General features: G+C 36.9%; 1 pseudogene; it reads left to right on the forward strand.

The window, feature by feature from the left end:
• The first annotated feature begins 222 nt into the window (after positions 1-222).
• LOC113112414 (MAM domain-containing glycosylphosphatidylinositol anchor protein 1-like) overlaps positions 223-13,163 on the forward strand; it is a 149,165-nt pseudogene continuing 136,224 nt past the window's right edge.

Here is a 13,163-nt window from a genome sequence, read left to right on the forward strand (position 1 = left end):
TTGAGAGAGCCGTCGATGAGCACACACATCAGACAGAAGATCATCACAGGACAAGAGTTTCGTCTAGTCACTTCCAGAGATCTGGATTGGATCGGATGTGTGGATGCGTGCCGCTTCAAGAGTTGCACATCAGTTGAAGTTGCCTGGAAGAATGTGTTGGAATTTTGTCTTCATTTTCTGGATGGAGAGACATCGGTGCGCTCCTGCTGAACACGCAACAACTAAACACCTGGAACCCTGTTCTGCTGAAAGTCGTGCTTTTCTAAAGGAATTATTTCGAAGGGCAGCGATCTACAGGCTGAAGCCCAACAGAGCAAGGTAAGCCAATATTTTATTCTTAAAACAGCTTGGAGTGCTTGAAACAGTCTAAACGCTCGATGTCCACACCCAAGTATGCATACAGAAGAAATATGTTTTGTGAGATATATCCAAAATGCGCTTCACTGAACTGAACCTGGTTTATTCAATCAGTGGAATTTAATTTTAACATAAAAATTAGGTAGATGTTGCTGCACATTCTCACTTTTTATAGTGCATGCTAGACACGAGAGAACTTTGTGTGTGATTTTATGTGATGCAAGCTTAAGTGTTCATGAATTTAAACTTCAGACTGTGTCTTTCATCATCATTAAACTGATCTGCCACTGAGGTGGTGCCAGGTCTGGTCCTCCAGGAAAGCACTCTTAATTAAGGGTTGAACCTTCAAAAAAGTCAAAAGTGGCTGGGGTCTTAAAGCACGCGTGCACATTAGTTTAACAGCATTTTAATGACCACAAAAGTAAGACTCACAACTTATATATTAGTAACGGAGTCGCGGTTGCCTGAGGCGGTTGCTATAGCAACAGTAGTACGCTGCGCGAGGACTCTCCTTTAGGAAAAGTAGACCAATAGAACTGAACAAGGACAAAACACAAGAACTACTGAAATCACTTCACCTGAGAGCTACAATTGACTAATATATCACAATAAACGTTGGTATTTTTTTTAAAGATGTTTTACTACAAATTAAGGTATGTAGTGATGTAAAATCCAGGAAGTTTCCCAAATTTCTGGAACATTTCTGTAATGTACTGGAAATGTTCAACCTATGTGTAACCCTAGTTGAAATTCATTAATAATAATATAATCATAATTTGTGTGTGTGTGTGTGTGTGTGAAATATTAGTGGTTTGTGCATCTATAAAATGCTAAATAATGTAATTAAAAATTTTTGTCAATGCTCTGCCTGGGATCCTAGAGCAGAAAATGATGTTAGTTACTAAATTCTCTATTTGATGTTTAAATGAAACAAATACAGTCCAGTAAGTTAAATGAACAATCATCATTTTTTCAGACCTCTGTTGTAAAAATCCATTTAAAGATGGCCATTCGCCTTACCTTACCAGCTACCTTTAAAAAGAAAAATCAGTTTTGACAGCCTAAAGTGGTTGATTACCTGCTGGTAGCTGGTTGGGATACTAGTCCAAAACGTTCCAAGAGCTAGAAAAAGAGCTACATGTGTGCCAAAATAGAGCTTGGCTTTCCAGCAAAAAGTTGAACACTTGTGCATGTCTGTCCTTGGTCTGACCAGTGTGATACTGGATTCCGGTCAGATTTAATAAATCACGTATTTGATCCTTAACCGCCACCAAATTTCAGAAATAACTCATGATTGCTGCGTTCAATCCCATCAAACAATAGCACAGCTCCTGTAATCTGCAGATAATCCAAGGTTTGGGCAAATGAATTGTCTGTTCTTAACCCCCCATGCATGCATGCATGGAACAATGCAGGGATAAAAATACTTCAACTTGGTGAATAATGTTTTGTTAGGCTACTTTAATCTCTGATGATGATGATGATGATGGCTGCAGGAGCACTATTTTAACGCTGAGCTCATGCGGTGCTGTGGTGTCCTGTGCAGTGATTGTGTGCTTTCGTGGTTTTCCCCACAGGTAATGAGGGATCGCACCTGAAGATGGAGCTTTTCTGGATTTTATTATTTTCTGTATTCCATCGCTACGTGCAAACGCAAGGAGTTTACGGTAAGGAGATAATATGCATTAATGTTAAGGGAAGGGGTTTGGTGTGTTAGTCTTTGCCTGATAAATTATGCTACGCCTGTTGTAATTTCAAAGATGATGGATTAAACTAGTGGAAGATCATCACAAGCAGGTATATGACAGATCTGCAGAGCGATATCAATCTGTTAACACAAACTCAACCACTCTGTTCAGTTAGATTATTGAGTAGGATAAATACTTCATGATTATAGTAAGAATGCAGAAATCGTTATAAGGATTCATCAAAGAGTCTTATTACATCACATGGTTGTGATTTTTGTAGATTCACCATTTATTTTACTACAAGGTCACGTTCACATAAATGTGCAGTAATTTCTCTCCAGGATGACAGTCATTCACCTCGGTGCTTGCCAAAAATGATTTCTTCTTTGCATAATTAATATTTTGACATTGGCTGGATTTACTGCACTTACTGTCAGTTTGTGAAAGGACTTAAAGAGCTCAATTAAATGTGCGGTGAAGAGTGAAACACTTGTCTCGGTTTATGTTGAGAGAACATTTAGAGCCTCTGGAACATTATGCCATGTTAAAAAAAGACTATTTGGTTTGTTATTTGTTGTTTTGAGATGTTAAAAGCTCGAACACCAATGAACGGTGAACTCTAAGGATTCCCTCTCTGTAGGATCTTCATCCTTTTTTTTTTGTGTTGTAAAGTCGTGATGACACAAATGTGATTGCTATTGCGTTTTTGGTGGGATTTCAATGATATCTGCATTTCATTACAATGATACATCCATCTTTTTGTAAAAGCAGCTGTGTTTTAGTTCCTTATACTTAAGAAATAAAGAATGCAAATGTGATATTTGCCTTTGCTTATTTAGATTGTATTTAATTCAATTGAGAATTATATTTTAAGTAAAATGCGGGACGAGTTGAAATGATATGATTGTATTTCACTCAGATTATTGCTTTACTTTATTTGTAGCTGGATGATGTCTTTCTGAGTGCCTGTGTCTTTCTCTCACACCCTCGTCTTCTTATCTTCCTATCTCATCATGCACACACCATCTCACCTGACTCTTAAAATGAATGTCATGCCATGCGCCTCTACCCCAATCACTGTAAGACAATGTTGACTGACCTTTTTAGTCTTTATTACTTTTAGTTATGTGAGTGCACCAAGTGTAATTTTGTTGTGAAGGCTCCTTGCTGGGAGTGGAGTAAGCTCTCACCTTTACGGTGCGAGAGAGAGAATGCCAGCTCAGTTAATTAAGGGCGGCAAAGCCCAGAGTGAGAGAGACTTCAGACGCACTCCTCTTCCCACTTTATGTCTCCGCTATGGGGGCTGTTAACTCTCTGTGATCATGACTTTAATCAGTGTTAAAAGATGTTTTACATTTACTGGGATAATCTCAACAAAATTTTTCCTGCTCATCTAGGATTTTATTTTATTTTATTTTATAAAAAAACGACATATTAATATATTTTAACATTTATTCTTATTTATTATTTGTAGAGTAAATGAAGCTTATTGTTGAGGCCTTTTTGTGCATATTTGGTAATGTTGTGACAGTAATAACATAAGTAAACACTTTTCCCTTCCTTTTTATCTATTTATTATTATTATTATTATTATTATTATTTTATTATCATTTTCTTTTGGTAATTCCTGTTATTTTATATGGCTATGCTAATTAGATTTTTTTTATTACAGTACAATAGTCAGAAAGTGTCATTTTAACTGTTAAAATAAAATAATTAGTAATACAGATATACATTATTTTTTGTAATTTACTTTGAAAAAAGCTACTAAAAATCACCTTGAATAATGTTTCTGTTCTTATGCTGCATAAATATTCTGTTAATAATTTCCTTTCCAGCCAACTTAAAAAAACAAACAAAAACAAAAAACCTGCCCTAAATAATTGGACAATTTTTTTTATGATTTTGAACTGCATTTCATATGTTCTTTTATCAAATCAGTTTTTCTTTTAATTTTAGGGTGAAATATGACCTGAATATTCTGTTGAAATGGTTCTGTGTTCCACCTCTCTGAACATAGTTCTCTCGCTCTTTCTTCTGATTGTATAAGTCTGCTTCTCTCCATGCAGATGATTGATTTCATTACTACATTATCAGACTATCGCTCTCATGGCCTGTCATGCACTGTCTCCCTCTTCTCTGCTTTGTCACTCTTTTCATCTTCCTCTTCCCATCTGTGTTTCTCTACAGTTCTCTGCCTCTGTCACTGTCTCTGCTTCAGCTTATTCACTCTGTAGTTTTTGTTGTGTGTGTGTGTGTGTGTTTGTCTCTGTGCTAAAATTCTATTAACCTGTGGGTCAGTATGTTTGCCCTATGGGGACTGCAATTTTATTGTAACTTTAGCAGCCCATGCCGTGTATGTGTCAGCAAAGGGAATTCTCCCGGGGATAGATGGAGATCTGCCCTGAAGCTGAATTGTATGACACTGAAAGCAACTCGGAGCGTATCTTTGCACCTGGTTTACGTCTGGATATAGGTCAGCGGTGAATGGTGACTTGGACACAAAGAAGTGTTGGTTAATGTGTGCAGTGTGAATGGACAGAAGGTGATGTGTGTGTGTGTGTACAGGCGGACATGACAAAGAGTTTGTGAGAGTGAACAGTTGGCATGCTTTGACTAATGCATGAGAATCTGGGCAGGGGGACGAAAATACCATCAAAGACTATCCAAAAAGACTAAGGGCATGTCAAACTATTCTGCACTGTCAGAGAAAATAGTAAAAATGGTAACTTTAGGGGTGCAACTGTTTTAACGCCTTAACTGTCACTCACATTTTTGAACATAGACTTTATAGTGCACGATTCATTTTTATAATTCATGAATGAAAACATTTTGTAACATGATATTGATGTACCATTTATATGGTAATGAAATGTCTGATTTTAAAATGGGTTTTAAAGGATGAATTTTGAAGTTTTCAGTGGATATAGAGAAGTCTTTTTTTTAAACAAAGGTTAAAACTCCTGTTATAATTTAGATTTTTGAGGGTGCACTCTTGTTATAAATTAATCTATTACTTTTCCTACATAATTTTTTAACATTAAAAAACATTGGTAATAAATATTTGGGAGTCTTAGACCTTTCCAACGATATATAGTTTGTCAAGATTAGATTCAATTCAATTGTAATATAGTGAAGTAAATGTAGGCATCCCGTACACGGGACGGGGTGACTGTTAAAGGGTTTTAACAGGGACAGACAGTACCTTCAAAGGTACACCGTTGTGCCTTATCTAACCCTAAAGGATGCAAATGAGTTCCTTAAAGGGTATGTATTAGTGCTTAAAGTATGAATAATACTACTTTGAGGCAGTGGTTCTCGAAGTGTGACAGATACTGTGGGGAAAAAGCTGTGGCGGCAACATTCAATATGTGAACGACGGCTGGATCTCTGCCGTTTATAAAGTGGCACCAAACGCCAGTTCCTCCCAATCGTTCTTCTTCAGATTGTTGGCTTTACACTGTCTCATCAAGCCCATCGTAGAAGATCGCCGCTTCCCTTCAACAGCAGATCAGAACTAGTACTTGAGTATTTGAAAATGTCAGCAATGTTCGTAAAAACGAATCTTACGGGGATCTGTAACCAGTCACAACTATATGCAAATGTTACATAAAGAGGCTTTATTTTTAGTGTATTATTGTTTACAGTGTCACTTTTTTGTTTCTTTCATTTCTTTCTTTCTCACCGCACTAAGGTTATGAGAGTGCAGATCTCTGGTACAACATGATTCAATATAAAAACAGAAATCTCTGAAGAGACAGAACCGAATTCTCAATGCTCGTTTTCTCTTTCTCTTTCTCTTTCTCTTTCTCTTTCTCTTTCTCTTTCTCTTTCTTTCTCTCAGACCAGCTCTGGTGTTCAATCATTAAACACTGCTCCTCTCATCTCTTACAGTACATGTGTTTGAGGTGTGTATGTATTTTATGTGGTTGAGACAAAAAAAAACCCATCAGTTTCAGGCAGTGAGATACTGGCAGATATTTGTTCGGGAAGTGATTTGGCAGAAAGGTCATGAAGAGAGACAGGAGTATATAGACAGAGGGTTTACTGTATAAGACTGGTGTAAGTTTAACATTCACCTGACCATGACATCATCTCTGAGAAACATACTTCCACTTCACTTTACCCAGTAGTTTGTGTGTGGACTGGAAGAAGATGGCTGGCATTTTTCACTGTTTATCAGAAAACTTTAGAAATGGAAATGGAGTCAGTCATTCATAGGATTCACTGCCTTTCCATTCAGTCTGTTATTCATCATCTATTAATATTTTCCTGACCCCAACGTTTTGAACGTCAGTGTATCTTAACCCTATTTTGAAATAGTTTATGCTTATATTTCTGGAATGGCTTGTTTTACATTGCAAAGGCAGATTAAATACAACAACAATAATAGTAATAATAATAAAACAGTTTTATAAGGTCAAATGTTTATGGGGTCAAAAGGTAAGAGTCTTGCGATGAGATCATGGGGACTCCTGGGTGATTCTTTTATTTTCAGTAAACAAAGTAGAAGCAGCATTTGTATTTGTACTGTATTTATTTGCTTTTATTTTAATTAGTCAAAACTCATGACAAATTTTGAACGGTCATCTGTATAAAAATATGCTTTTTTACATATGTAGTTGTGGTATCTACCAGCAGGGGCCTGTTCCTAAAGTTTAGCGGCCAAACCCGGACCCCCTCGCATGTGTTCACATGCAATCACATGCTTTCAGTAGCTCCCAGCACCTGACGACCCATACACGGCCAAAGGAGGCTACGATGAGATCATGATGAGGTAATGACAACCCACAGGACTGACATATGTACAGGGAACGCTTCACACGAGCAGCTTGCTTTCCCTGATGGAGGCAGCCTAACTTTTTGGAATGGAAAGTGTTGCCTGGCTGCAGAAAGAAAGAGTTGTTGGTCCACGGATTCTGCTTTTCTCTTTCCTTTCTGTGTGTCCCTCAGTCTTCCAGAGCAGCATCATTCATCTATAATCTGTTTGTTCTTGCTGTTGTCTGTCAGTTCTTCTTTCTCAGATGTTTCTTGCCTTCGTTCCTCACCTCGATCAGTGGTTCTTTACCTAAACTTCTCTGTACAGCTCACTCTTTTCTTTCTTGTTCTCTCTTGTTCTCCATGCAGAGGAAACAGCACCTCCACCAAACAGCTCTGCATTAGTAATGCTTTAGCATCATTACACAGCAGAACTGGTGTGTGTGTGTGTGTGTGTGTGTGTGTGTGTGTGATTTGGGGATGTAGGGGTGTGAGATCCCTCAAATGCATATTTTCAGTTCGTGTAATATCTATTATTTAGGTAAATAAAAAACATATCACATGAAAACATAACCCAAAATTTTATAATATATTAAGTAATCTATAGATATTATATTTTTCCTAATGATTTTTTTTGTTGTTATTATTATTTTGTTTTTTTTGTTTACAGTTTTTTTTTTTTATACCTGCAAGTTTGCTTAGACCAAATCCAAATTCAGAGATTTCAGTATGAACACAAAATGTTCTCATCATACTGTATTCCTCTATAACCAGTTGATTTTAAAGCTGTACACTCTTATTATATGTTGCTTACTTTCAACAAATGATCAGCTAAAATAGGTGGTTAACTGTCAGAACATTGTCAGTCTCAGGATGTCAAAGTAAATGTTTAATTTATTATTTAAACAATTATTTATATTAGATAAACACTTTATTTTCTGTTTAGTTTCTAAGAGGTTTGCTATTTTTAGGGTTGTCTGTGGTGACAAAGTTGAAATTTAAGCAGTCATTCCATAGCATGAGTTTATTTATAATCCATGCACAAAATGTGGGACACCATTATATTGTAAAACATTATTGGTCATTAAAATGAGTAAATAATGACTCCTATTTCTTAATTGATCAGCAATTGTCTAATATAGGATTCTTCGTATGATTTTAAATGAATTATATGGTCAAGAAGGCTGATCAAGAAGAAAGCACTCTGAGGTGCAAAAATACCCATTTTTGTTGACTTATGTGATTTGTGTCTGTATAATGCTTTATAAAACACCCCAAAGTATACTGTATTCATGGATTGTGCCATGCATTCTGTGAGCAATCCCTCCACTTCAGGAGTGTGTGTTTCCTTACTCATCCGTGACTCAGACTGACTCTCATTTCCCTCTTACACACTGATGAAAACACAAGTGTTTGATGAGCATGAAGGACAAACGCAGGACAGGCCACGTCACCGTCTCAGAAAAGAAATAGAACCCACTTTACACTATTGACATTTTTTTCTTGTTGATTATCCTCATTTACTTGGAAATTATTTATAACATATAGCTCTTAGTTTTATTTGTATACTGTATGTTCAACCAGTTTATTAGTTCTGTACTTGTGAATCAGTGAATTAAAGTGCTTACTACTTTTAAACAAGGATGTCATTATATATATTCAAGAGGGTGAATAAACAATATCAGAAGTTTGTGTTGATGCAATCAGTGCTTTTGAGGAAGAACTGGTCACTGAAGATCAGATCTTTGAGTTTTGTTTGAGGCACATAGTAGCAAGTAAACTAGATATTGATGAGGGTTAACATTTAAATATACAGTACACCCTCAGAAAAAATCTGTCACTGGAGCGGTAACTTTTCAAAAGGTGCACCTTTGTACCATTTTTACCCGTAACAGGCGCATTTTAGTACTGTAAAGATGCCAAGGTGCAGTTTTCTGAGTTGATGTATATACATCGTCCATCGCAATGTTTTATTTTAGACATCGTCCGATGCCAAATTTGTAGACATCGCCCAACCCTACAAGAAGGTTAGGAGATTTTTAAAGCAGAAATTTGATGCTTTTCAGTTTATAAAAGAAATTGTGTTAATTTATTGGTTAAAACTTTTGTGTACTATAAATCTGTTTAAATCATTCTTTTCACGATGTTCCTTTGTCATGGCAACAAAGATATAAATTGTTGTTTAACAGCTCATAGAAGCCCCTTTCACACTGCGCGTTGGTCCCGGAACATTGCCAGAAAATTGCCGGAGTGCTTTCTGTATGAATGCATACACGTCCCGGGATTGATCCCGGGTTGGGGACCTGGTAACATTGCCGGGTTCAGTCCTGGAACAAGCTCTGTGTGAACAAAAGCCAGAACAAATGCCGTAAAGTGTGTGCCATAGTGATGACGCATGTAATCGTGCAACTCTTTTACTGGGTGTTTTGAAAGCACATCAACATTTGCAACGAAAAAATATGTGCAAACTGTAATGAAGCAGAGATCAGGTAACTCCTCACTATCCGCTCTGAAGCTGAGATCGTTCGCCAGTTTAACTCAAACAGAACGTCACACTGTGTCATTACAGGATCTTTATGGGATACATGTGAACGCATACAGATTCTGGAAAATCACTGGCAGTGTTAATTAACCACAATCAAACAGTCCAGGTATCTGTGTATTTTCCGGAATTTCTGTGCGAAAGAGGCTTTATGCATAAACAACAATGTCCCTAGTAGCTGATCAGCTGCCATGTTTATAAAGCAATATAAACACTTCTGCTTCGCTTCTTCTTCTTCTTACCGTTTCTTGGCAGCTTAGCGTTTTCTACTCATACACTACACATCACATCCTGTCATCATGTGTCATTATGGGGCCTTTACGGGTTGTGTTTGAACGCATGCACAGATTCCGGAAAATCACTGGATGTGTGAACCACAATCAAATGTTCCCGGGACATATTATCCATGTATTTTCCAGAATTTCTGTGTGATAGAGTCTATATATGTCTTTTGGCTAAACTACTGAAATGATGTGATAATCACTTTTATTCCACAAATGCTGATGGTTGAGCATGACTTGTACTGAACCCTAAATATTCCTTCAAGCACATTTTCTTACAAAAAATTGCAGCTGCAATATTACCTGCAATTGTTTCACCATATTGGATAAGGGAGATCAAGAGTGCAATGAATTGTGGGATACAGTATGACATGCCGTGTTCACTGTCTGCTGAACATATAGCACTTGTCTTCAGTCTTCTTTTGCAGTGCATGCAGAAAATTAGCACAATACACACAATATGCAAAGAGGATGAACATTATAGTGATATGCTATTCTGAACATACATTCAGAAAGAACTGCTGTTGCATGTTGAAGTTGAAAGTCAAGTTGAGCGCAATGCATAGTGTAATCTGTTGAATTGGTAAAAGTAGTATGCTATTCTAACAAGCTGAACTTGTTAGAATAGAAAGCGTGTCTTTCCAAAGAATAAGAAAGTCACTCATTCTCCCCGCTCTCCCTTTCTTTCCACTTGACTCTTTAATTAGTCTTCTGTCTTATATTACCTATTTTTTTGGAAGTCAGCAAGGAGAATGGAGGTATATTTGGAGTGGTTTGACTTTTATCAGGTCAGCTAGATTACTGTGCCGGCAAAGGAGGCCTTTCAGGTCCAAGAAGTCAAACAAGCATTGAGAGCAGCCGAAGGCCTGAGAGAAATATAGAATATAGTCATGTAGGACTAATATGATCAGAATCGGCTGTCAGGAGATTTTGGAAATGAATTATTGCTTCTGGTAGTTGGTCAGTTGGACGCAGTTACTGTCTGATAACCTCAGAATGGTCAGATTAGTTGCAAACCCACATGCACACGACCACCTCTCTGTATATGTGAGCACAAAAATCAACTACATTCATATCCACATGTACACAATCTGCCAACAATAAATTCCCATAAACTGTTGCATGAACGAGACCATATGCTTCTCGTCTATCTCTCATTTCCTCTAGAAGATAACAGCCAATCCGCACGCACGCATCCCTTTCTCTAAAACCCTTAGGAGACACCCAATTGCATTTAAGCCTAAGCTTTAGTTTAAGTGAGGCTGTGCTAAAAAGGCTTTAAAGCACATTCTGACTGCGGGGCATTGACACGCAGGTTTGCATGCGAGAGCAGCGCTCAGATCTGCTCTTTAGTGAGAATTAGCTGAAAACTCCCACAAGTTTGTAAGACAGACGTTGGATTTGCTGCTTAATGTGTTGTCTTTCTTGTAAAGATAGGGAAGACTTTGTGCAAAAGATGGATTAGCAGAACACAAAATAAACCTTGGTCACCTTTCTGTTATGAATGCTTGGAGTAACGGCTCTAATGTACCTGTTCTGCATTAAGAGTATGAGCAAACATTATGTGCTGTTTTGCATATCAGTTTATGTGTGCATTTATTATCTTTCTTTGAATGGCAATGAATATATTTGTCTGTGTTAGAATGCACCCATTAAATGGGTAATATTTTATATTGTGCTTAAAACCCTGTTTACTGGTTAACAGTATGCTTAGAAATGAGGACAACAGAAGCATTCAAAATCAACAAAAGAGCAACAATATGTAAGTGCTGTGACAAGTCTCGGTTAGTCTAACGCAGTACGTGTAGCAAGTTTTTTTTTTATAATTAATAAAAAGAAAACAATTAGATAGAATAGAAAAAGAATAGAGAACTGGTGGTAGAGGTTCACCCGGTGTGTGTTCACTGTGTGTGTGTGTGTGTGTGTGTGTGTGTGTGTGTGTGTGTCACCAAACTTGTCAAACTTGCCATGTCGATCATTTTCTCTGCATGACTTAAAGTACAGAACCATAAAACTGCACAGAGAATTGGGAAAAATTACAAAGTTACATCCCAAAAATGAGAGGCAGAGTAGCCAGAGAGAGATATGAAGGGATGAATGTCTTGTGCTTCAGTGACACAGGAATCGAATGACAGGGAGTCTGTCTTCAGAAGGATACGTCTACTATGTGTATTTATGCGGGGCTGACACAGAATACTGTATGCAGTTTGCATTCAGCTCATAATCTCCGAAATTGCGCTAAGGTGATGTGGAGAGACACAGAGGAGACAAATTGTTGAATAAAGTCATTATTTATGTTTTCTTGATGTACAAAATGTATTTTCGTCAATTCATAATTTTACGGTTGAACCATTGATGGCAGATGGACTATTCTGAAGATGTCTTTCATACTTTTTTGGACCTTGACAGTGTATTTTACCTGGCGGTCTATGGAACAGTCACAAAACTTCATCTTTCAACCCCAAATATATTAAATTGTGATCTGAAGACTTTTCATTTTGGGGTGGAGTATTCCTTTAATATCTGAAAGAGTTTACTAAAGACTGAAGAAATTTTGCTGAAAATTCAGCTTTGCATCACAATAATAAATTACAAATGGATACTATTTATTTTAAATTGTAATAACTGTAAAAACTACAGTAATATTTGCAGTATTTCTGTTTTAATGTAGTTCTGTTCAAATAAATGCAACCTTGGTGAAGACACTTATTTCAAAAACATAATAAAAAAAAAGATGATAAAATAATAATTACCGACCCTAATCTTCTGAATGTGGAAACATCCATTTTTATATCACCGTGTGGTGAAAAGGACATTTAAAAATATTATTTTATTTTATACGACCTTTTTTAGGTGCAAAACTAAAAAAGCTTTTGCTGAAAATTACAGTTTTAATTTGTGTAAAAATGTATAAATTCTTTTCACAAAATTAACGTTTATTTCAGTCTTTTATGATTGAAAGCCTGGGTCTGGGAGAAGAGTACAGCTGTGATGTGAGCTTCATATAACGAAAAGAAAACAGCTCAAATCTGCTTGTTGTAGTAAAAATCAACAACTGTGACTCAAAAATGCCTGTAAACTAACAAGCACCAGGTTCGAGAGAGAGAGAGAGAGAGAGTGCATTCAGAGCTGCACAGCTTCATGTCTGTCTGTCTGTGTTACAGGCATTTGCATGTGTTCACTGAGATGTGTCTCTGTGTGTTTTTGCGTATAATGTAATTTAAAAGCTTTCAGAGTAGGAAGCTAAATGTAATAGTAAGATTAGATGTGTGTAATGAGATTGCAGCTTACACACATACACGCACAGAATGCAGAGTGAAACTCTCTCTAATGAATAGCCAGATGATCTCTGTGCATTAACTCTTATGAGCCCCTAAAAGCTGTTATTGCTTTCATCAGACTCTCTGTAGCTGTAAAATGAGAGGAGGTTATTGAATTTACTTTTGAAAAGCTGATAGTCTTTTGTATTACCACATCTCACTTTATTGTACGTGTGTGTGTGTGTGTGTGTGTGTGTGTGTGTGTGTGTGTGTTCTG

This window comes from Carassius auratus, chromosome 13 (assembly GCF_003368295.1).
Source record: "Carassius auratus strain Wakin chromosome 13, ASM336829v1, whole genome shotgun sequence".
In the NCBI taxonomy this organism is placed as follows: domain Eukaryota; kingdom Metazoa; phylum Chordata; class Actinopteri; order Cypriniformes; family Cyprinidae; genus Carassius; species Carassius auratus.